The sequence below is a fragment of the Hyperoodon ampullatus genome, assembly GCF_949752795.1.
Source record: "Hyperoodon ampullatus genome assembly, chromosome: X".
Classification (NCBI taxonomy): Eukaryota; Metazoa; Chordata; class Mammalia; order Artiodactyla; family Ziphiidae; genus Hyperoodon; species Hyperoodon ampullatus.
In genome coordinates, this window is record NC_136913.1 from 93,148,875 (window position 1) to 93,175,222 (window position 26,348).

At 43.8% G+C, this 26,348-nt stretch overlaps 1 pseudogene across 1 annotated transcript in view; it reads left to right on the forward strand.

Moving 5' to 3' along the window:
* The first annotated feature begins 609 nt into the window (after positions 1 to 609).
* Positions 610 to 26,348, forward strand: part of LOC307069768 (rho GTPase-activating protein 12-like) — a 34,129-nt pseudogene continuing 8,390 nt past the window's right edge. The window contains exons 1-3 of the transcript in view: positions 610 to 669; positions 1,446 to 1,778; positions 3,429 to 3,455. The product of the transcript in view is annotated as a rho GTPase-activating protein 12-like (transcript). The remainder of the gene's footprint in view (positions 670 to 1,445; positions 1,779 to 3,428; positions 3,456 to 26,348) is intronic.

A 26,348-nucleotide genomic window follows, 5' to 3' on the forward strand; every position in this document is an offset into this window, starting at 1 on the left:
CGTCTGCCACCCAGAAAGAGGGAGGCATGACTTGGCAGGAGTTAGACGACTCCAGAAGAGACCAGGCCTTTGACAGGAGGTCCCGGGCGTAACCTGTGCTCTTTGGCCACTGTAGGCTCCCCAGGAGCGGGTTGCTGAGCTCTGCCCGCTGAGCTAGAACCTCCTCCAGGGCACACGGGGCAGTCCCTGCCACTGGGCAAGTCTTCCCAGGACCAGAGACTCCTGACCTTCAAGCCTACTCAGCACAGCCCCTAAAGCAGTGGTTCTCAAAGTGTGGTCCCCAGACCAACAGCATTAGTACCACCTGGGGACATGTTAGCATGAAAATTCTCAGGCCCTGCCCCAGACCCATAGGTGATTTTGATTCAGGTTCAAGTTTGAGAACCACTGACCTAGACTATGCAAATGCAAACTACTTTAACTTCATTTGCTTTTTCAGCTGCCCCATTCTCTCTACTTCTTTCTTCCTTACTACACGGAAGATAAAAAGGGAGACAAAAACATATTGATAGAGAGGGTATACAAAACCCTGTTTCCTAATTAGAAGGAATTCCCTTTCCACTTCACTCTGAATTTATCTGTTCTGACCAGTCATTTCAAATAGGACCCATGGCTGGTCTAACTCGATTTACATTTAGTACTTATTTCTCCAATGGCTTGTTGCTAGTGGTAAAAGCTTTGGCACGTGAAATAGAACATTTGGAATACAATATGAATAAGCATTTTTGAACGGAGATTTAGTTTCATTGCAGCCACTGGCATGATGTGCTTTACAGCTCTAATTTCAGTTCCAGTTGTGAAGACTTGAGAAAGGCAAACAGATTTCAGAAAATAAAGGGCAGAGGTGGGGGAGATATACGCTCCAACTGTCATATCAATCAGAGATCTAAATAGATCTAGAGAGCTAAATTAGGCAGTTTTATAGCCAGGGGAACAGGGAAACACAGTGCTGGAGCATAATTAAACTGTGGAGTCCTCACCGTGGAAGGAGGGGGCTGGAGGACAGCAGGGTTGACTGAGGGCCTGGATAGGAGAGACCAGGGACGGGAAGGGGCTCTGAGGGAGGAGCCCAGAGGGCAACTCAGGGCCAGGGGCACAGCCCTACGGGCAAGTAGCACAGAGGACTAAAGGACTCCCCTTCCCACAGTGGTGGCTCCACAGAGTTCTTGCTGGGAGAGGAATCGGCGCTCCCCCACTGTACCTGCCAGCCCGAGGGAGGCGGCAGGAGCAAAGTGCTAAATGGGCCTCCTGCTCTCCCTCCCAGCGCCCCCAGGACTCCCCCCTCACCAGGCCTGTGCAGCTCCATCCCTTTTCCCAGTTATGGGGAGCATGGCCGCTTTCCTCCAGCTCAATGCCAGGCATAAGCGCTTCCTACAGAAAGGCACTGTCCTTTCTGGGCTTCATTGGCTTTTAAGTGAAACCTTTCTCCTCCTTTCTCTTCCCAGGGTCTTATCAGAGGCCTGAGCGGACCTGCCCCAGGACTGGTACCTCGGTCAGCACAGAGCACACGTGTGCTCTGTGATTGTGATTTCCATGATTTCCATTTTCCCATCGTGGCAAACCTGGGCCGCACGCCTCCTGGCTCTGACCTGACAAGAATCCCAGAGCATCCCAGGGGAAAGGAGAGGGAAGCTGCAGCTACCTGGAGGGGCAGGAAGGGGGCACCTATGGCGGGGGGCCGGCTCTCCAGACCAGGCAGGAGTGTGCCATTAGCACCCGAAGCTGGCTCTCCCTGGAGAGCTCACGGTGCCAGCTGGCCACCGTGCCAGTGGTCAGCTGTGAGTCAAGGAGATGTGGTCCCTGGGTACGTGGGGTTCAGAGGGCAGAAGGCAGTTGTCTAACCTATGGGCAAAGGACAAGATGAGTAGCTTGTTAGCTCACCCAGGTGGGGCTAGTCCCAGGGTGTGTGTGTGCTGGGGGCACGTACAAGGTAGGATCTGAGTGTGCTTCAAATAGGCCAAAACGCTAGAATTCTCACCATTGGAGTCCATCCTTTGGATTAAGGCATTGAGAACTTAAAGTGCACTGTTCTCTGGGAGGGGTAACAGTCATTTCCCAAACCTCTCAGGAATATTAATTAGGTTAGTGGGTAAGTTCTCCCCCCCTCCCATGGAGTAGAACCTTAAAAAGAGCTTCTCTACCTGGACACATTCCTGAGATAAGAGAAAGGCTGGATGTGGATGAGGTCATGTGGCCTAGAAAGGGTAGCTGCCGAAGGGGTGAAAAATCCTAAGTGGATGTAAGGAGTGTGATGCCCCAAGGCAGGAGGCTGGGGTGAGGGAGCTTGCCAGCAAGCTGTCAAAGGCAGGTCTTTCTCCATGGTGAGTGGAACAAGCATGCACCAGGTCTGAAAGGGCCTGAATTCTAGCTCGGCTGCTTCCCTATGAATTGGGGTAACTTAACTGTTCTGGGCCTCAGTTTTATCATCTGGCAGAAGGGAGTGGCAATCCCTGTTCTACCTGCCTCGTTGGCTTATTGTGAAGCTAGGATGAAAAAAATAAGAAAATGAAACTTTATGTAAACCACACAATACAGTATGAATGAAAGGAGTATGATTATTTTATTTCGCAATCTTGCCCAGGGCTTTCTCGTATTAAAAGTGAGTTCATGAAAATGAGCCATTCCTGATTGTAAAATATGAGACTGACAGTGAATTTCTTTCCTGGTTTCCGTTAGGGATGAGTCTTGCCTCTTAGCGTTCCTGGTCTGAAGTTGCAGCCTTCTCCAGCTTTACCTCCTGACAGCCTTTCCTTTCTCCAGCCAGGCCCCAGCACTGTTTCCAGGTCTAGGGGGGCATGGTGAGATGCTTTCAATGGAGATCTCAACTCAGTCTTTGTAGGAACCTAGAAACCCACTCGTGCCCCCTTCCCTCGTGCCATAACCTCCTCCTAAAGACCTTTTCTTTGCATTTAGCCCAGAATCTCAGTCTAGCTTTCTAAAGGTTTTCTGGATGTACACTTGAAATTGACACAAAATTGTTAATCAACTATACTCCAACATAAAATTAAAAAGAAAAAAAGGAAAGAGAAAAAGCACCAACCAGTTAAAAAAAAAAAAGGTTTTGTGGAAAATTGGGAGGCTGATTCCTTTCTGTCACTGAGTCACATAACTCCAGGGGCAGTTTCTATCATAGACCACAGGGTGAATGGTGCCCCCTGGACTTGTGCAACACAATCACCTTGCTTGCAGCATCTACTCACCTTCCCACCCCAGCCTGTTCCCATCTTTAACTCACTAACTTCTAACTTCTGCTTCTTCAGGACTGAGCTCTCTTTTTTTTTTTTTTAATTTTTGGCCATACTGTGTGGCATGCAGGATCCCCAACCAGGGAAACCACGCCCCCTTTATCGGGAGCACAGAGTCTTAACCACTGGGCTACCAGGGAAGTCCCTCTTCCTGACTGAGCTCTTCATCTCCTCCTCTTCCAGGAAACCTGCTCTGGCTCCCAAGGCCGGGTGAGATGCCCCTCCTCGCCTTGCACAGCACCCGGTGTCACCCTCTGCCAGAGCACTGATCACTGTACTGAATTATCTGGCTACCCATTTTTCTCCGCCACTAGACTGTAAGCTTCTTAAGGGCAAGAACTAGGCCTCCCTCTCTGTCTCTATTCCCACCTCCTCCCTTGGGGCCTGGGCAATGGTAGACATTGAGTAAATAGCTGCTGAATGAACTAGCACTCTGGGATGTTGAGCATTGTGCAGCTGGAGAACACTGGCAGTACAGCTGACTTCCCTTCCTCACCCCCAGAGGACACGGTGCTTGTTTAATTACTTGTGTGTAGGGGGCTTTCAAACAGATGTTATAACAGCTCGCTTAGCAAAGGACAGTGATTAGGGTTTTCTTTTATTAACTAAATAGACAGCACCCAAGTGGAATATTAAAAGCCAGATGGCACAACTTTCATTTTCTGTATATCTGGAAGGGATGCACTAAAGTTGCCAGCATTGTCCTGTTTAACCTTAAGTCCAATCTCAAAAGATACTTTCTACCCACTTCAGGCCAAAGGCAAATGCATAGAGTTACACAGGCCTAAGGTCCCCGGGTAGGTGAACAAGGCCCAGTGTGACTCAATGCGTTTACCTCCACTGCACACCCATTTCCCTTCTACCATAGTTGGGAAAAAGCCAAGGGTAAGATGGGGGAAGGGTTCTGTTACGTGCTAAATTGTATCCCCCAAAATTCATATGTTGAAGCTCTAACCCCAATACCTCACAATGTTACTGTATATGGAGATAGGCCTTTAAAGAGGTAATTAGGTATAAAATGAGGCCCTCAAGGTCGGCCCTAATCCAATTGGACTGATGTCCTTATAAGAAGAGGAAAGGGGCTTCCCTGGTGGTGCAGTGGTTAAGAATCCACCTGCCAATGCAGAAGACATGGGTTCGAGCCCTGGTCTGGGAAGATCCCACATGCCGCGGAGCAAGTAAGCCCGTGCGCCACAACTACTGAGCCAGCGCTCTAAAGCCCATGAGCCACAACTACTGAGCCCGCGTGCCTAGAGCCCGTGCTCCACAACAAGAGAAGCCACCTCAACGAGAAGCCCATGCGCCGCAACGAAGAGTAGCCCCCGCTCGCCGCAACTAGAGAAAGCCCGTGTGCACCAACAAAGGTTCGAGCCCTGGTCTGGGAGGATCCCACATGCCGCGGAGTAACTGGGCCCGTGAGCCACAACTACTGAGCCTGCGCGTCTGGAGCCTGTGCTCCGCAACAAGAGAGGCCGCGATAGTGAGAGGCCCGCACACTGCGATGAAGAGTGGCCCCCGCTTGCCACAACTAGAGAAAGCCCTCGCACAGAAATGAAGACCCAACACAGCAAAAATAAATAAATTAATTAGTAAACTCCTACCCCCAACCAAAAAAAAAAAAGACCCAAAGTCAGACAAAAATAAATAAATAAGATAAATATATTTATTTAAAAAAAAAAAGAAGAAGAGGAAAGTTGAGCACACAAAAGGGACACCAGGGGCATGCAGGCACAGAGGGACAACCACTTGAAGAGGCATCAAGAGGGTGGCCATCTATAGGCTAAGGAGATTGGCCTCAAGGAATCTAAGCCTGCTGGCACATTGGACTTTCAGCCTTCAGAACTATAAGAAAATAACTTTCTGTTGCTTAAGCTCACCAGTCTGTGGTATTTTGTTATGGCGGCCCTAGCAAACTAAGACAAGGTCCAATCATCAGCAAATCTTGGGCTCCAGTTCAGCTTTGGGATGCTGGGGAACCCTCAGAGTCATCCCTGGGCCTTAATCATATGGGCCTCTGACGTGGAGCTTGACCAGGTTTGTAATCCTCCCCCAACACGCACCCTGGACCCAATGCCCATTTCTCCATAGCTGAATTCACTTGTCTTTTTTCTCTTTCACTCAGTTCCTCCTTCACTCAATCACTCACCAGTTACAAAGTGCTACAAGCGATATAGCACATTGCCCTCAAGGAACTTAATGTCTTGTAAATGCTTCATATCTACCCTGTAGCGTGAGAGATGAACTAGGTGTGTGGCATCACTTCTAGCTGAGGTGATTGGACTGGTCACTGAAAAAGGAAGAACATTAGTCTGCATAAAAGGGATCTCAGACTTGCAATGCAATACGGTACAGTAGTTAAGAGCTTAGGCTCTGAAGGCACTCTGGCCTATGTGTTGCAGTTAAGAAGATAGACTCTAAGGCTTAACTGTCTGGGTTCAGATCTGGTATTTATCAGCTCTATGACCTTGGCAAGTTACTAAACCTCTCTGTTCCTCACTTCCCCAACTGTAAAATGGGGCTATATAATAATACCTATCTCATAGGGTTATATTAAGATTAGATAAGTTAATACACACAAAACTCTTAGATTAGTGCATGACACATAGTAATCACCAAATAAATTTTACTGTTATAGAATTTAGGGACAGAAGACCTGGCTTTCAGTCTGTCACTTACTGGCCATGTATCCTAGACCTAACCAGTTCTGCTCCAGCTGGCTACTTTCTACCTGACCAGGTGCTTGAAAGGATCAAGTGAGAATATCAACATTTCAGGATGTTGGAAACTGGGGGGCAGTAGGTATCATTAGTGTGGTAATTGAGTTGAGCCTCAAAAGATGGTGAAGATTTAATATGAAAGCTACCATTCACGGAGCACTTAAGCAGAGGGGGGTCAGGAGTCCAAGGGTGGTACCCGTGGCAAGGTAGCATCAGCAGTGGCATTTTAGTTAGACTGACCCTGAGATGTGAGCTACTGAGATGAGATGAGCTACTGAGCCCTGAGATGTGGGTCTCCCTGCCCAGCTTCCCTTGGTCCCTGACCCTTTTCTGAACTGGATAGCCAGACTTTCCAGTTGATTCTGTGAGCAACCTGCTATCTTTTCAATAATTCCCTCTTCTGAACATAACTAGAGCACTGAATGCCTTTTAAAAATTTATGTATTTCTCTCATCAGCCCTGAATGGTATTGTTTTTACCCCCATTTACTGATGAGGAAATGGAAGTTTAGGCGGGCAACAGAACTTGCCCAATTTCACACTGATAGTAAATGACAGGGGCTGTTCTTGGCTCTGAGTATGGACTTAGCAGTGATGTCCCGGGGGGAGAGATTGGTGAAGAGCATTTTAGGTGGAAGGAATCCTCAAGTCAAGCCCAGATGTAGGACAGCATAAGGGAGAGTTCAGAAAACTGCGAGTTTCTAGACTGGCAGGAGTAAAAGGTTGATACTGGAGATGGTAAGAAACAAAACTGGAAAGAGAGCTTGGGATTAGCAGTGTGGATTCCATTTGTTGGACACCATGGAACCACTGAAGACTTTGGGCTTTAGGAGGTAACTATGTTATATGTTAACCTGAGTGTAAAGAACTTAACTGGGGAAGAGCAGAGAGAAATTTTATAGAAAGATTAAGCAAGTCTGGCTAATTAATGATTAAATAGTGAGGAAGAGCCTGGTGACTGAGAGGCTATTTATATCCTTGACAGAAATGGGGAAGCCTGAGCCAGGAGTGGTTTGGGGGAAACAGGAGGATGGAGCATCCTGTTCCAGGGGAAGGGACTTCTTTCTGCTTCTACTAGGATTAGTCTTCCTTGAGTCCAGGCCACACTATCATAATTCCTAGGCTTTCAGCCTCTTATTTCAAAGCCCTTGTCATTTGTCATTTCTCTATGTGGTTTAAAAGCCCAAACCACCTGGGATTGGCTGATAGGACTGTGGCTTCATTTTGGGAACTGCGCCATTACCCACAGGTGTGAGAAGCGATGGCTTATTTGAAAAGTGGAATCCTAGCCAGTTGGAGGCAGTCACCTCTCTGCGCCACCACGGCCTAGTTATGGTTATTAATAACGAATGGCTCTCCCATCTCTGGTTCCAGCAGCCCAGCAGGACCACATCCTCTTATAGTCTGCTGCCCTTTTGCTACAGCTGTCAGCAGTGACCCAGCTGACAGCCCTTTAGCCTGCATTTCCATCTATCTCCAGGGCTTCTTGTGCCCAGCCCTTGACATAGCTCTGCCAGCTTTTGTGATTCTAGGAGAGGGAAAAGGGGGATGAGCCAGCTCCCAGCCCTCTGGCTAATTTCTCTGAGTTAGGTCAGAGGAAAGATGATTTTGACCCACTGTGGTGGTTCCTCTCATTCTCTCTCTCACTCTCCCCTCCCATCTTCTCTATCTTCCCTCCCTCTTCCCCTCATCCTCCCCATCTCCTTTGTCTCAACGGCCTGCCTATTATTGCCTCAGCGTCCTTTTCCTCTCCTTCTTTCATGCATTCAACAAAAATTAAGCCGCTACTGCATGCCAAGACCTATGCTAGGTGTTAGTAATATAGATATGAATAAGACACAGGTTCTGCCCTCTGAAGAGCAATGTGGGAAGATACGCAATGCTAGAAATAAGACCAGGACATAATTAGAACATAGAGGACTGCCTTGTTCACATTGGAAACAGGAGAGAAGACAAAGTAGTTTCCTGGAGGAAGTTATACCTGAACAGAATCTGAATGATCCCGTCATGTGGAGGAAGGAACAGGGCGAAGGTATTCCAAGCAGAGAGGGTCCGCAGAAGCAAAGGCATAGAGGTGAGAAACAGCATGTTGTGTGGAGGGAATAAACAGTGTGGTGATGCTGAGATGTGAAATGAAAGGCAAGTCGTGGTAGCTGAGGAGCTGGAGCACAGGAAGAGCAGGGCCTTGTACGTTATTTTAAGTGCTTAGTCTTGATCCAGTAGACAACAGAGAGTCATTGCAAGATCTAAGACAGAGAAGAGGAATGGTCATGTATGTTTTCAGAAATATAGATCACTCTACTGCGGTGTGAGGGATGGGTTATAGAGGGACAAGACCATAAAAGGGGAACCCAGTTGGGAGGCTGTTGCTACCATCCACGTGAAAAATAATGGTGGCCTAAACTGGAGCACTGTGGAAAGGAGGGAATGGGGAAAAAAAATCAGGAGGTAAAATAGGCAGGGCTTTGTGATCAATTGAATATGGATGATTTATGTGAAGGAAACTTCAAAATGATACTCAGATCTCTAGTTTGGGTAGCTTTATGGATAGTACTAACAACAGCAGTAATAAAAAGAGCAATAAAATGGTGGTGCCATCAACTACGATAGAGAATCCAAAAGGTAGTGCTGGTTTAGAAGAAAATGGAGAATTTCCCCTTTTGGACAAGTTGAGTTTAACGTGCCTAGGGAGTATCCGAGAGGTGATGCCTAGCACGCATTTTGAAATTTAAATGCTTCCATTTTAATATTAAAAATTTAAAACGTTTTGGGCTTCCCTGGTGGCTCAGTGGTTGAGAGTCCACCTGCCGATGCAGGGCACACGGGTTCGTGCCCCAGTCTGGGAAGATCCCACATGCCGCAGAGCGGCTGGGCCCGTGAGCCATGGCCGCTGAGCCTGCGTGTCCGGAGCCTGTGCTCCACAACGGGAGAGGCCACAACAGTGAGAGGCCCGCATACTGCAAAAAAAATAAAATAAAATAAAATAAAATTTAAAACGTTTAAAGCCCTGGGGAGAGACTATGCTAGAGATTTAGATGTGAGATTACACTGGGGATATTAGTCATGGCCTGCCATGACCACAGCACTTCTAAGGGAACTTAATGCATCCACTGACTGATGTCCAAGCAGCTATAGTTTGTGCTACATGATCCATCTAACCTACTCCCCTCCACCTGCCGTGCTTGCAGCCAATGGAACCAAGTATGTCCCTGACCCAAGGGCAGCCAATCTGTGAACTGACCAGAGATTTATAACCCATGGCCTGGTGAAAAAGATAAACTGGGATTATTAGAATCTCTCTCTCTCTAAGGATTTTGAACTAAGAACTGCAGAGACTCTAGGCCAGTTAACACTGGAAGTCGAAGATGGAAAATTGTAGAAAATTGGGACATGACAAGCTGAGGCCATTTGAAGCTGAAGTAAGAAGGGGACGAAAACAATGGATAAACAGAGGATATCAGGCAGTAGAAAGAGAAGAATGGAGTAGACACTGGACAAAAGGATACAAAAAGAGAGAGACAGAGAAAGTGAGCATGTGGCCCAAGAAAAAGATGGAGGGACTTGCCCATTCTTGAAGCTGCTTCACTACCTGATAGAATTCCCATCTCAGTCTATGTGCAGCCTCAAATCAAAGCCAAGCCATCGAGGATAATTTGAGTGAGGGTTTTTTTGTTTTTCTCCAACCAAAAGAGGAGTTACTAACATGAGAATGAATGAGATCATGCAGGGAGAAACTACCACAGGATGAAAGCAGTGGGCTAAGGACAACAGTGGGGAATACCAACAGTGAAGGGGTAAGTGGCAGAAAAGGAGCTTACACACGTGCAGAGGGATAAATAATGGGTATTAACAAGGAGAACAGGGGGCTGTGGAAGCCAAGAGCCTGTTATTTTTTTTCTTTAAAGAGGGAGTGGTCAGAAATCTCAAAAACCTCAGAGAGATTTGCTAAGAACTGAGCAGTGTCCATTGAGTTGGCAAGGAGTAGGCAACTAGTGATTTTTAGCAAGAGTATTTAGCAAAGTAGTAGGGGAGGGACAGAAGCCAGACTTTAGTTGGTTGAGAAGTGAATGTAAAGAATGTGAACAGGGCTTCCCTGGTGGCGCAGTGGTTGAGAGTCCGCCTGCCGATGCAGAGGACACGGGTTCGTGCCCCGGTCCGGGAAGATCCCACATGCTGCGGAGCGGCTAGGCCCGTGAGCCATGGCCGCTGAGCCTGCGCGTCTGGAACCTGTGCTCCACAACGGGAGAGGCCACAACAGTGAGAGGCCGGCGTACTGCAAAAAAAAAAAAAGAATGTGAACATAGCATATGTAGAATACTCTCCTGAGAAAATTAGATGAGAAGGAGAGGAAAAGAGACTGAATAGTAGCTAGAAGTGATCAAGAAAGAGGGCCCCAAAAAAAGGTTTGGGTTTGTTTTGGCTTTTTTGTTTTGTTTTTATAAGAGAGACTTGAATTTTTAGGCTGAGAGGAAGAATCCAGTTGAGGAAGAGATATAGAGGATGAGGGAGAAAGGGGTCATCTGACAGAGTAAGGTCCTGGAGGAAGCAGGAGGGGTAGGTCCAAGGCCTGGGTAAAAGTGTTGGCCTTAAACAGGAAGGGGGTACCTCACCCTCTGAGACTGGGGGAGAAGAAAGGAAGGATGGGTGCAGATGGAGAGGAGACTGTAGTTGATGGGAGTAGGAAGTTGGAGAGATCCATCCCAATGTCCTCAAATTTCTCAGTGAGGTAGGAAGCAAAGTTTTCTGCCAAGAGGGAGGCAAGCAAGGTCAAGTAAAGGGACTGAGGAGGGTAGTGAAAAGTTTGGAGACATCATCGAGAAGAGTGTGAGAGGGATTGGACCATGGACAAGTGAGAGGCCTGATGAGTGGGCTGCAGGCCTAGCTGAAGAGACTGGAAGTTTATAGGAGCAGCAGTCTCCAGAGTTGTGGGATATGCCTCCAGCAGTGCTTAGCCATTCAACTGTAGGAGCAAAGAAGTCACGTTGTGCTGTCCCCAGTTGGGGTTTGGTTGGGTGTGTGTGAATGAAGTGTAAGGGTGCTAGCAAAGGGACAATAATGCTGAGGGGGGCATGCCATGGGGTCCTGCTTGGTAGAGAAGGGAGACCAAGAAGTGACTAACAGACTGGGAGAATGGAGAGCTCATGAGACTGAAGGAGGCAGAAAAGCAAGTGTTAGAAGGCTGGGAGGTGTGAATCCAGCATGCTCCAGGAACTGTTCATGGTCCTGTTGGCTGGATCGTGGGACAATAGTAGAGACTTGGAGAGAGAGGAGGTCAGAGTGGTAAGCAGGGCTTGGCACAGGGAGACCTCATGGGTCACTACTGAAGTTGGATAAGTTGGATATTTCAGAGGAGGCACAAGCCAGGCAATCTCACAGAGGTGGTTTTACAAAGTGAGTTATGGAAAGAAATAGACCTCTGGAGTCCCACTGGGCCTTTCCCTGAATTCTTGTATTCTCTTCTGATGATTTCCAAGGTTACGTTCTCATTCTAAAATCTGTGGTGTAAATCATCTCCCCCTGCTCCGTATATAAAATTGTGGTGGCAGGAAAATTAGATTAATTCTTAATCCAAGGAGAACCAGTCTGTTAAAAGATCCCTGGAACCCTGGACTCTAGCCTCAGCTCTACCACCAGCCAGCTGTCTGTACACGTCTCCATCTCTCTGGGCTTCTTTTCATATCTATAATGAGAGAGAAATAGTACCTGTCCTGCCTATTTCCTAAGGTTGTTGTCAAGGTGAAATGAAGTGGTAGATGTGGATGTGCACATTGGATGTTTATTAGCAGGGTCTGGCCAGGTTTGCTTTGTGTCTTTCCTTTACAAAATTCTGCTTCCTTCCCTTATTCCCAATCCCCACATGCCTGCCAGATCCCCCAGAGGGCAGGCCGGTGCTAGTAGGAGTCAAAGAAACAGTCTCAGCAGCTCTAAATCAAAGGCTCTTTCTTTGCCAAGGGAAGTGTTTTCTTTGCTTTTTTTCCTCCTCTCCAATACATCTGTCTGACGCCACCATTCCATGACGAGGTGATTGGCCTTGTCCTTGGGACGTGCCAGCTCAGCATGGGACAGGGAGATACTGCAAGATTTGACGCCTCCCTTTTCGATACATGTTTAATTCATTGCTGCAAAGACTTGGGTAAGTAAAACACTAAGCTCCCTCTGACGGGGTTTCCTGGAGAGAGGGATTCCAACAGCTTTTAAAGGAAATGTCAAACTGCTAAGAGCTCAGCCTTCAAGCAGCTTAATGCTTTATAATGTTTTGGAGTGAATGTCTCCTGGATTCTTAATGTCTGGCTTATTTTGAATTGAAGATAACTGATCAGCTAGTCAATCTGATGAACATGCGACAACCAGTCAACTCTGGAGAAAGATGAATCCATTTTACACATTGCTTTATACCTTTTTCCCCACCAAACCTTTTAGCTGAGTTACTGATCAAGCAATCAATATGAATTAGGCACCACTGTATGCACAGCTCTCTGCAGGGTACCATAAAGGTCATACCAAAACAAACAAACAAAACCAAAATACACATTCCATACTGTGATGGGCTGAATTGCGCCCCTCCCCAATTCATATGTTGAACCCCTCATCCCTAGTAACTCAGAATGCAGCGGATAGGGACGTTAAAGAGAACATTAAGTTAAAATGGGATCATTAGGAAGGGCCCGAATCCAATATGACTGTGTCCTTATTAAAAGAAGTTAGGACACAGGCAGAGACACCAAACACATGCTCGCACAGAGAGACAACCACGTGAACACACAACCAGAAGGTGTCCATTTGCAAGCCAAGGAAAGAGGCCTCAGAAGAAACCAACCGTGTAGACACCTTGATCTCGGACTTCTAGCCTCTACAACTGTGAGAAAATACAGTTGTTTAAGCCACTCAGTCTGTGGTATTTTGTCATCGCAGCCCTAGCTGACTAGTACACATACTGTTGTGGAACTTGTAGTAAGATGAACAAAAAACCTCATGTAACACTTTACTTATGCCTGTAATATCTGGGAGGGTGTGTAGATATAGAAAAGGCTTTTCTATGACCAATCACAATTAAAATATGGAACTCAAAGAATGGTATACAAATTGTCTTGACTTTTCCAAAACCTCAGGTCTTCTACCAGGCAACACATAGGCATCTGGAAGGGGTATCTGGCGTCCCTTTGCTCTATAGTTTCTCTTTCTCTTTTCTTCCACAGACGTTTGGGTCTTTTTCTAGCCTGCTTTTCAGCTCCAGGTTCCTGGCTCTATGGGTTATGTATGTAAAGAGGCCTCATGTCAGTAGTTCTGACTACAGAACCATTCAGGGTACCAAATGACAACGTAGATTCAGGAACTTCACTATTAATAATTCAGGTTCAGTAGATCTGAGCAGGGACTAGAAATCTACACTTAAATTTTTCACTGTGAGGTCTGCATACGAAAGGGTATATATGATACATATGTATAATTTAAAGAACTGTAGTGCAATGAACACCCATGTACCAAACACTGAGCTTTCTAAATAGAACATTTCTCTGTGTACCCCTCCCCAGTTGCATTCCTCTCTCTTCCTCCAAGAGGCAAGCACTTTTCTGAATTTTATATTAATTACTTTTTGCTTTTCTTATTGTTTTCCACATGTGATTGTATCTTTGAATTAGAAAAAACTATTTAGCTTGCTTGTTTTAGGACTTTATATAATGATGTCATACTATTTATATTCTTTGGCAACTTGCTTTATCATTCAACACTGTTTTTGAGATTCATTCATGTTGGTGCATTTGACTGTAGTTTAGTCATTTTCATTGCTATGCAGTATTCCATTTTGTGAGTACAGCACAATTTATTTATCCATTCTCTTGTTCATGGTCATTTGGGTTGTTTCCAGTTTTGTTGTTGTTATTGTTTGTTTCCTTGGCTCTTATAAATAACATTGCCCTAAATATTTTTACATATGTCTCTTGGCTCATAGAAATCTTCATTTTTTAACCAGCTCTCCAGATTGGGTCTGATGTAACTGGTCCAAGAAACACTATCTATGGTCTTTCATGCTCTTCAGAGTAACACATGTACAACATAAACCTCTCTTGCTAGTATCGAGTTCATCTTGAAGCATGACTCCAATGCTTCATTTTGGAGGGGGAAAATGTTGAAACTTTTATTTGCAAAAAGTCCACTCTTAGTAAGAGGTTAAGGTGCAAGGAAAGAAAGGGGAGAGTGCAAAGAGTGGGAATAAACTTCCACATGTCACGTGTTCAACTATGTGGTACAGATTATAAGTATATGGATACTTATGGATAGTTATTCAGAGACAGAAATCAACTCTAGTCACATACTAGGTGTCAACTTACTCATTCACTAATTTAAAAATCAAGGTAGATGAAACGAGTTAGAAAAGGCTTCCTGAAGGAAGTGCGACAAGAACTAGGGTTTGAAAGAAAGGCAAGGTGGAAATTGGGATGAAAAGTGGAGAAGGTGTCAGTTGATGGCCAGAGTTTGCTTAAGAGAGAGAAAGCTAGAAGGCCTATGAGGCAAATCAGAAAAGTAAATGGTGAGACCAGGGTGGGGTGGGGTGTTAAAACCTGCCAATCCAGTCCAACAAGGGCATGGCAAATCTAGTTCAGCTTTAGGAAAGCACTGAGATCCCAGAGGAATCCTATCTGGAGAACTCAGGGAGAGGGCACAGCTTTGGAAGTACTGGGTGGAAATCATGAGGATATCGGAATCAGGGTACTCTAGAAAATAAAGCACAAAAAAATGACCATGGAGTCAAGGATTCAGGAGAACAGGGCTGGTAGAAATAAGGAGAGAAATAATTCAGCTCTAATAGAGGGTTCCTCACAGATGTTAAAGCCATCTCCTTGCTCTTCTAGATATTAAATTCTGTCTGATACCTTCTCTATTCTACATACAACCCTCTACTGTCCATCTCCATTCTCAGCTGAAAACCTCACCTCCCACCGCATTGAGAAAAGAGAATGAATTAAATGAGAACTTCCTTACTTTCTCACCACCACATCTACCCACCTACCTCTACCTGTACCCTTACTTTCTGATATATTGGATGAACTGTCTGCTGTTAAAGACCATTCCTTTCACTTGTGCATTGGATCCCACCTAAATCAGTTAGGATTAGGTTCATCTGTGAGCAACAGGGGTCCAAAATAATAGTGACTTAGACAAGAGAGTTTATTTCTCTCACACATAAAGGAATGAAAGTAGGCAGTCCAGAGTTGATATGGTGACCCTGCTCCACAAAATCTTCAAAGCTCATGTGCCTCTCAACTCAGTGCATCCCTGGGATGTGGCCCTTGTCCTCAAGGCCCAAAACAGTAGCTTGGGTTCCAGCCATCACATCCAAATTTCAGGCAACTGGATGGAGGAAAGGACAAAAGATGGGACAAAGGGCATGTGCCAGCTGTCTTTCAAAGAAGGTTCCCAAGAGCTGTCACATGACACTTCTGGTTATATCTTATTAGCCAGAGATAGTTATATTGACACATCTAGCAGCAAAGAAGGCTGGAAAGTATAACCTTTATTCTAGTAGGTCATGAGGCCAGCTATGAATTGGGAGTTTTATTATCGTGGAAGAGGAGGAGACAGTTATTAGAGGATATCTAGAAGTCATTGCCACGACATCACTTCTCTCCTTTATGAGGACTTTTGCTGTCTCTACTGAATAATTCTTTTATTTATTTATTTATTTATTTATTTATTTTGGCTGTGCTGGATCTTCATTGCCGTGCACGGGGTTCTCTAGTTGCAGTGTGCAGGCTCTAGAGCACAAAGGCTCAGTAGTTGCATCGCATGGGCTTAGTTGTGGTATGTGGGATCTTAGCTCCCTGACCAGGGATCGAACCCAGGCCCTGTGCATTGGGAGCACGGAGTCTTAACCTCTGGACCACCAGGGAAGTCTCTCTACTAAATAATTCTTAGCAACATACAATTCTTAGCAGCATATAATTCATGAGTTAGCATTTACTATCCCCCAAATAAACTTTTCCTTGACCCTACTATCCCTCCAGCTGCTTCCCCACATTTCTGTATCCATTAACAGAAAACATTCTTGAAAGAATTGCCTACACATGCAATCTCTTCTTCCTCACGCCTTATTTCATCTTAAATCCACTCCAGTCTGGCTTCTATGCCCATCAATCTACTGAAACCACTCTTGTCAAATCCCCAGAGATATCTATGTTGCAAAATCCAATAATCATACAGAGTGAAGTAAGTCAGAAAGAGAAAAACAAATACCGTATGCTAACACATATATATAGAATCTAAAAAAAAAAAAATGGTTCTGAAGAACCTAGGGACAGGACAGCAATAAAGACGCAGACGTAGAGAATGGATTTGAGGACGCGGAGAGGGGGAAGGGTAACCTGGGACGAAGTGAGAGAGTGGCGTGGACATATATACACTACCAAATGTAAAATAGATAGCTAGTGGGAAGCAGCTGCATTGCACAGGGAGATCAGCTCGGTGCTTTGTGACCGCCTGGAGGGGTGGGATAGAGAGGGTGGGAGAGAGGGAGACGCAAGAGGGAGAAGATATGGGAACATATGTATATGTATAGCTGATTCACTTGGTTATAAAGCAGAAACTAACACACCATTGTAAAGCAATTATACTCCAATAAAGGTGTTAAAAAGTAAATAAATAAACAAACAAATAAATAAATAAATCTACTTGTGATCTACAAAGGAGCTTGAGAAAGGGTAGAATGACAAAATTAAACAAAAGGATAAAAATGATCAATTTAAGACCTTGTACTTAACCCTTCAAACCCTTTTTTTAGGTGCTCCTTCTTCAGTAATAATAATAAAACATGGGGCTTTTGACTCCCCCCCCCAAAAATCCAATGATTACATTTTTGTCCTAATTTTATTAGCCCTCTCATTAGCATTTGACATAGGTGATCACTCCTTATTTCCTTGAAACTTTTCCTCTTTGGCTTTGTAAATACCGTATTTTTTTTAACCAATCTTTACTTCTCAGGGTCCTCTACCTGAACTCTAAATATAACAGTTACCCATATTTTATCTTGAGCTCCCTCTTCTCTTCTCTCTCAAATCACTCCTTAAGTGGTTTCATCACTGTCTATGGCTCTAAATACCATCTTTATGCTGATGATTCCCAGTGAAGACCCTAAAAATACTCTAAACTTCAGATTCACATATACACCTGCCCATTTAAAATCGACACTTGGACTTCTATTGGACATCTGTAATACGACACCTATAAAATAGAACTCTTGACACCCTCCTCCCACCCAATCTGTCTTTCCCCATGTTTTCCATCTTAGAAAAATGACACTAACGTATGTAAGAAACCTGGGAGTCATCATTGATTCCTCCTTCTCTCTTACTCCCCAAATTTAATCCATCAGCAAATCCTGACCATTCTACATCCAATATGAATTTCTAATTCATCCAGTTCTCCCACCTCCACTTTTACTATCCTAGCCCAAGGGAAACTCATCTCTTGCCCAAACTGTAAGATGAGGTAATCGTTTAAAAATGGAAATTAAATCATGTCACTCTCCTGATCAAAACCCTTTACTGGATTCCCATCACACTTAAAATAAATTTCAAACTCAAGGGAAACTCATCTCTTGCCCAAACTGTAAGATAAGGTAATCGTTTAAAAATGGAAATTAAATCATGTCACTCTCCTGATCAAAACCCTCTACTGGATTCCCATCACACTTAAAATAAAATTCAAACTCCTACCAGATATGGCCCCATGCATTTCTCCTACTCTTCTCCCCTCAACTTACTATGCTTCGTCCATATTGGCCTTCTGTATTTGCGTTATGTATCAAGCTCTTTCTAGCCTCAGAACTCTTTCATTTGTAGTTCCCTCTGCCTAAAATGCTTTTCCACTGGGTTCTTCAGATGTCTGCTTCCTTTTAAAGCTTCAAGTCCTGAATCAAATGTTACTTCCTCATAGAGGTGTTCCCTAACTACCCTACCTAAAGTAGTTCCTTCTTACTATTAATATTTTCTATCAGATTTCTTCAACGGTAATGTCACAGTGTGCAAGGCCATGAGGTCAGAAATGTTGTCTTTCTCATTTACCATCATATCCCAGCACCTAACATAGTTCTTGGCAGTGCACCTGTCACCAGGCCCAAGAGATACGTAACAACTATTTGTTGAAAAGATGAATTGATGAATAGGAGTTGTCTGAATCCCCTTTTAGTGGTTGAGAGGGGAGGGGAAAGCACTAGGGAAGCAGTGAAGTTGGATGGGCCCAGCAGAGCTGGCAGTCCAAGCCTAGAGCCAGAGTTGGGGTCCTGAAGGGACAGCTAGAGGAAATGTTGTGCATACACATTTGAGCCAAGTCCTTGAGGAAGAATGGAACCACTAGATGGGAAAAGGAAGAGTGTAAAAGAGGACAGAGCCAAGACTCAGAGGCAAAATGGAAACCCAGTTGGAAGAGGTTGGGAGCGAATGAGAAGGGTCCTAGGCAACTGGCAAGAACATTACTAGAGAGAGAGGCTGATAACCATAAGCAAAAGATTGACTAAGAGCTGAGAGTTCAAATGAGGCTGAAGACCATGTCAATGATCTTCAAGCTTGGGTGATCTTCTCCAGCAGTTCTCAGAAAAGGTAGATTATATGACTGACTTTGGGTGGGGGCTCATAGGGCAGATGCAGCCAGGTCCAAAACCAGATATCAAAAAAGAAAAACAGCTGGTGAAGTGGGATCTTACAGTTTAAGGATGGAAATTGGAGTTTAGAGATTCATAGATAGAGCAGTGGGTGATGATGAGGTCCATAGTGTGGCTAAGGCAGTGGGTGAAATGGGGCAGAGCTGAAGATAACCTGAGATGAAGGCGCCAAGAAGCTGAGTTGGGACTTCCATATGGGGCCCTCGGGCTAATGACAGGAAGGGGAGTACAGAGGAGTACCAGAATCTTCCATGGATCTGGCGTAGTGACCAGGATGCCGATAAATGATAGCAATGAGGAGGCATAGGAGTAAATGGTGTGAGAATGAAAGAAGGAAGAAATGTTGCACAGGAGTGAAACAAGGGCGCTAGGAAAAAGCTGGTGGTGTCTCTCTTGCTCTCCGACTTTGGGAGAAAGAGCAATTCCCACAGGAGACAGCTCTAGGGGAAATGTTTCAGTTTGGATTGTTCCCAAATCAGACTCTGAGATAAGGATTCCAGTATACGTACACTGTTTGGGAGGTGATTGTAGGAAATTCCCATAAAGGAGTGGGGAAGTGAGATATGGGAGAGAAGAAAGCCAATAAATGGGTGTGCTATAAAGCAAATTACCACTGTGGATAACTGGAGCTTAATCATGCTGGAGAATCCTAGGAAGTACAGTAGAACATGCATCTCAGAGTTATCCCACCTGAGGGATAACCCTCTCCTGTCAGTTATTGATTCAGAGCTGTCTTAGGGAGGTCATGCATCCCCTGGTACTTCTGGCTTCTTCCATGTGCAGGCAAAGAGGGCTCTAGGGGCTGGAGAAAAAACTCCAGGCAAAGAGACAGAGGAGCTGGTAGTTGGAAGTCAGACTAGCATGGACAGAAATGTTAAAAGCCCAGAAGACATGGGTGGAGCATCAACAACATCTGCTGCAGGAAGCAATGTGCAAGCAGGGAGCCAGGACTCAGAGCAAAGAAGTGGACAGACCATGCTGTAAAAGAGTGAGAGTGAAGGACCTAATTTACTTTTGAGGGGACATTTTTAAAATAATCATATATATTCTTTACTTCAGTGTACAAATTCTTTAACACCTTCTAATGCTCAAACCGTACTCAAAATTTTTTTTTTTTTTTTTTTTTTTTGCGGTACGCAGGCCTCTCACCGTTGTGGCCTCTCCCGTTGCGGAGCACAGGCTCCGGACGTGCAGGCTCAGTGGCCATGGCTCACGGGCCCAGCCGCTCCGTGGCATGTGGGATCTTCCCGGACCGGGGCACAAACCCGTGTCCCCTGAATCGGCAGGCGGACTCTCAACTACTGTGCCACCAGGGAAGCCCCGTACTCAAATTTTGCCCAATTATTCCAGAAATATCCTTTACAGCTGGTTTGTCCAAATCAGGATTCAGTCCAAAATCATGCATTCATCTGATAATGTCCCTTATATCTCCTTGACTTCAGAACACTCTTTTTTAATTTCATGTTAAATTGACTTATTGAAGAAACCAGGCCAGTTGTTCTGAAGAACGTCCCACTTTTGGGATTTGTCTACGTGCTTGCTTGTGGTATTATTTAGCTGTTCCTCAATCTCCTATATTTCCTGTAAACAGGACGTTAGGTCTAAAGGCTTGATCACATTCAAGTCCAATATCTTTGGCTAGTGTACATCAACGTAGCATTGTGTCACATACTGCAGCACATCAGAAGACACACGTCTGGTTGCTTCACCGGTAGTAATGCTATGATTGACCACTGCATCAGCATGATGGCAGCCAGATCCATTAAAGAGTTATCTTTGCCTCCCGATGCCCAGAAAATAGTCTGTGGACTGTTACTTTAGCCCCACACAGATGTCCAGCTCCACATCAACTATCCACACAATAGTTTTAATCCCACTTGACAATTTTTGCCTGGGTCAATGAATTCATGAGAGTTTTAAAAATAGTTTCTTAATTCTACCACTCCATCTCTATTTACTAGCTGACATTCTTCAAGAAAGAACTTCCTTTGTTCAACCAGGGCAGCCTAGGGCAGCGGTAAGAGTATGGACTTTGGAGTCAGACTGTCTATATTCCAATCCTGGTCCCACCATTGCTACCTGTGTGACTAAGTCACTTAACTGCTCAGTGCCTCAATTTCCTCATCTGTAAAATGTGGTTGCTATGAGAATTAAAGGAGGCAGTATTACTAAAGCAATCAGAATGAGGCCTGGTGCATGGTAAGTACTATGTAAGTGTTAAATAAATACAAAGTTAAATGAAACTATGGCTATTTAATTATGCTGAAATATAGTTCCTACTGGAAAGGCAGGATAAATGCTTAATTCTTTCCATTTAATTATCAAGTCTCAAAGTAAGGATCTGGTTTAACAGCTGCCACAAGGGGTGACAAATAAACAGAATGAACATTAAAGAGCTCAGGGAAAGATTTGGGAGGGAGGGGAGCTGGGAGAAGAGCCCAGAATGAGAATATATGTGCAGGATGGGGCTGAGAGAAGGCGAGTCCTGGAAATAGTCTTCCCCTCCTTTATTCTCCATTTTCCAGAGCCTCAGTCAAAATCACACATGACCAGGGCCGTTAAAGGAAATAGGAAACAGAGCTCCTATTTAAAGGACAGGTGCTTGGCCATTCATGCACATCTGCAAGAGATATTCACACTTTCTCTTCATTTACTGTTATGACTAGACAATTGCATTGTTTTAATAGAATATATATTATACAATATAAAATAATATAAAAGTTTTCAAATTCAGAAAACAAAGCTTGGAACAAAACAACACAAACGTTATTCTAGCCCTATCATCTCGATTTATTAAGAAAAATAGTGAGGGACTTCCCTAGCGGTCCAATAGTTAAGACTCCACGCTTCCACTGCAGGGGGAACAGGTTCGATCCCTGGTCAGGGAACTAAGATCCCACAGGCCGCGCGGCCAAAAAATAAAATAAAATAAAATAAAATGAGCCTATATTTGGGGATCCACTTAAAAATGTTCCTAGGTAGGGCTTCCCTGGTGGCGCAGTGGTTGAGAGTCTGCCTGCTGATGCAGGGGACGCAGGTTTGTGCCCTGGCCCGGGAGGATCCCACGTGCCACGGAGCGGCTGGGCCCGTGAGCCATGGCCGCTGAGCCTGCACATCCAGAGCCTGTGCTCCACAACGGGAGAGGCCACAACAGTGAGAGGCACGCGTACCGCAGGAAAAAAAAAAGTTCCTAGGTAAGGCTGGCTTCATGGGTTTGGGTCCCATGCAGTCCCACAGGGTCCAACGCTCAATAAGGCCCAGGCTTAGTTTAATCTTCTGCTGTCACTGTCTTGGAATTCTTAATAGTTCTTGAACAAAGGACCCTGCATTTTCATTTTGCACTGAGCCTTGCAAGTTATGTAGCCATTCCTCTTCCTAGGGCCTCTCTGAGCCCCTGACCTTGACCCCAAACCAGCAGCCAGCCTGCGCCCCGAAGAACAGCATAGGTAGGTAGCCTTTTGCATTTCTAAGCTCTCTGCTTTTTAACTTTGGGGCTGCTATAAGCCTTGCTCTTCTTACTGACCGCTTTTTGATTTGGTTCCCTGTGTGGCTTGTTCCAGTCTCTGTCCCCTCCTGGGGCTCCTTTTCCTCTTCAGAACCATTGATGAAACGCATTTCTCCATGGGCAGTGCTCCTACCCACACCCCCAGGAACAGGCTTTCACCAGAGTTGTGAGGATTGTCTGTCTTATCCTCTTCCCCCTCAGTCTGAGCATTCTCTGTATTGCTTGTTGCTTATTACTAAAATAAGACACATGGCCAAAAAAGAAAAGAAACCTCCCCAGCTCTACCAGGCAAGCATTTATCGATGTGTAGCCCAGCTCAGCTCTGAGGCTCTGGGACGGTTGCCTCTTCTCTGAGGCAAGAGAAGGGAAGCAAAAAGAGACAGCTCGGAAAAGGATAAGATTATCCAGTTCCTCTCTGTCTCTCCGTTCGAGCTGCCCCTGTTTTATGCCAGACAGATGAAGGGCTAAGCCATGTCATGGGGGGTTTTTCTGTTGTTGTTTTTTGTTTATTTAATGTCTGAAACTATTATATTAACAAATTTCCATACAAATAACCCAAAGAAAGTTTAGTATTAGTTGTTTGTTTGTTTGTTTGTTTGTTTTTCTATACTGCAGGTTCTTATTAGTCATCAATTTTATACACATCAGTGTATACACGTCAATCCCAATCGCCCAATTCAGCACACCATAATCCCCACCCCACCGCGGTTTTCCCCCTTGGTGTCCATAGGTTTGTTCTCCACATCTGTGTCTCAACTCTTCCCTGCATACCGGTTCATCTATACCATTTTTCTAGGTTCCACATACATGCATTAATTTACGATATTTGTTTTTCTCTTTCTGACTTACTTCACTCTGTATGACAGTCTCTAGGTCCATCCACATCTCAACAAATGACCCAATTTTGTTCCTTTTTATGGCTGAGTAATATTCCATTGTATATATGTACCATATCTTCTTTATCCATTCGTCTGTCAATGGGCATTTAGGTTGCTTCCATGACCTGGCTATTGTAAACAGTGCTGCAATGAACATTGGGGTGCATGTGTCTTTTTGAATTATGGTTTTCTCTGGGTATATGCCCAGTAGTGGGATTGCTGGATCATATGGTAATTCTATTTTTCGTTTTTTAAGGAACCTCCATACTGTTCTCCATAGTGTCTGTATCAATTTACATTCCCACCAAAAGTGCAAGAGGGTTCCCTTTTCTCCACACGCTCTCCAGCATTTGTTCTTTGTAGATTTTCTGATGATGCTCATTCTAACTGGTGTGAGGTGATACCTTATTGTAGTTTTGATTTCATTTCTGTAATAATTAGTGAAGTTGAGCAGCTTTTCATGTGCTTTTGGCCAACGGTATGTCTTCTTTGGTGAAATGTCTATTTAGGTCTTCTGCCCATTTTTGGATTGGGTTGTTTGTTTCTTTAATATTGAGCTGCATGCGCTCTTTATATATTTTGGAGATTAATCCTTTGTCCGTTGATTCGTTTGCAAATATTCTCTCCCATTCTGAGGGCTGTCTTTTTGTCTTGTTTATGGTTTCCTTTGCTGTGCAAAAGCTTTGAAGTTTCATTTGGTCCCATTTGTTTATTTTTTGTTTTTACTTATATTACTCTAGGAGGTGGATCAAAAAAGATCGTGCTGTGATTTATGTCAAACACAGTTCTGCCTATGTTTTCCTCTAAGAGTTTTATAGGGTCCAGTCTTACATTTGGGTCTCGAATCAATTTTGAGTTTATTTTTGTGTAAGGTGTTAAGGAGTGTTCTAATTTCATTCTTTTACATGTAGCTGTCCAGTTTTCCCAGCACCACTTATTGAAGAGACTGTCTTTTCTCCATTGTATATCCTTGCCTCCTTTGTCATAGATTAGTTGACTATAGGTATGTGGGTTTATCTCTGGGCTTTCTATCTTCTTCCATTGATCTATGTTTCTGTTTTTGTGACAGTACCATATTGTCTTGATTACTGTAGCTTTGTAGTATAGTCTGAAGTCAGAGAGTCTGATTCCTCTAGCTCCATTTTTTTCCCTCAAGACTGCTTTGGCTATTTGGGGTCTTTTGTGTCTCCATACAAATTTTAAGATTTTTTGTTCTAGTTCTGTAAAAAATGACATGGGTAATTTGATAGGGATTGCATTGAATCTGTAGATTGCTTTGGGTAGTATAGTCATTTTCACAATATTGATTCTTCCAATCCAAGAACATGGTATATCTCTCCATCTGTTGGTATCATCTTTAATTTCTTTCATCAGTGTCTTATAGTTTTCTGCATACAGGTCTTTTGTCTCACTAGGTAGGTTTATTCCCAGGTATATTATTCTTTTTGTTGAAATGGTAAATGGGAGTGTTTCCATAATTTCTCTTTCAGATTTTTCATCATTAGTGTATAGGAATGCAAGAGATTTCTGTGCATTAATTTTGTATCCTGCTACTTTACCAAATTCATTGATTAGCTCTAATAGTTTTCTGGTGGCATTTTTAGGACTCTCTATGTAGAGTATCATGTCATCTGCAAACAGTGACAGTTTAACTTCTTCTTTTCCAATTTGTATTTCTTTTATTTCTTTTTCTTCTCTGATTGCTGTGGCTAGGACTTCCAAAACTATGTTGAATAGTAGTGGTGAGAGTGGACATCCTTGTCTCGTTCCTGATCTTAGAGAAAATGCTTTCAGTGTTTCACCATTGAGAATAAAGTTTGCTGTGGGTTTGTCATATACGGCCTTTATTATGTTGAGGAAGGTTCCCTCTATGCCCACTTTCTGAAGAGTTTTCATCATAAGTTGGTGTTGAATTTTGTCAAAAGCTTTTTCTGCATCTATTGAGATGATCATATGGTTTTTATTCCTCAATTTTTTAATATGGTGTATCACATTGATTGATTTGTGTATATTGAAGAAGCCTTGCATCCCTGGGATAAATCCCACTTGATCGTGGTGTATGATCCTTTTAATGTGTTGTTGGATTCTGTTTGCTAGTATTTTGTTGAGGATTTTTGCATCTATATTCATCAATGATATTGGTCTGTAATTTTCTTTGTTTGTAGTATCTTTGTCCAGTTTGGTATCAGGGTGATGGTGGCCTCATTGAATGAGTTTGGGAGTGTTCCTTCATCTGCAATTTTTTGGAAGAGTTTGAGAGGGATGGGTGTTAGGTCTTCCCTAAATGTTTGATAGAATTCACCTGTGAAGCCATCTGGTCCTGGACTTTTGTTTGTTGGAAGATTTTTAATCACAGTTTCAATTTCATTACTTGTGATTGGTCTGTTCATATTTTCCGTTTCTTCCTGGTTCAGTCTTGGAAGGTTATACCTTTCTACGCATTTGTCCATTTCTTCCAGGTTGTCCGTTTTATTGGCAAAGAGCTGCTTGTAGTAATCTCTTAGGATGCTTTGTATTTCTGCCGTGTCTGTTGTAACTTCTCCTTTATCATTTCTAATTTTATTGATTTGAGTCCTCTCCCTCTTTTTCTTGATGAGTCTGGCTAATGGTTTATCAATTTTGTTTATCTTCTCAAAGAACCAGCTTTTAGTTTTATTGATCTTTGCTATTGTTTTCTTCGTTTCTATTTCATTTATTTCTGCTCTGATCTTTATGATTTCTTTCCTTCTGCTAACTTTGGGTTTTGTTTGTTCTTCTTTGTCTAGTTCCTTTAGGTGTAAAGTTAGGTTGTTTACTTGAGATTTTTCTTATTTCTTGAGGTAGGCTTGTATAGCTATAAACTTCCCTCTTAGAACTGCTTTTGCTGCATCCCATAGGTTTTGGATCGTCGTGTTATCATTGTCATTTCTCTCTAGGTATTTTTTGATTTCCTCTTTGATTTCTTCAGTGATCTCTTGGTTGTTTAGTAATGTATTGTTTAGCCTTCATGTGTTTGTGTTTTTTTCCCTGTAATTCATTTCTACTCTCATAGCATTGTGGTCAGAAAGGATGCTTGATATGATTTCAATTTTCTTAAATTTACTGAGGCTTGATCTGTGACCCAAGATGTGATCTATCCTAGAGAATATTCTGTGTGCACTTGAGAAGAAAGCGTAATCTGCTGTTTTTGGATGGAATGTCCTATAAATATCAATCAAAGCTATGTGGTCTTTTGTGTCATTTAATGCTTTTGTTTCCATATTAATTTTCTGTTTGGATGATCTGTCCATTGGTGTAAGGGAGGTGTTAAATTCCCCCACTATTATTGTGTTACTGTCGATTTCCTCTTTTATAGCTCTTAGCAGTTGTC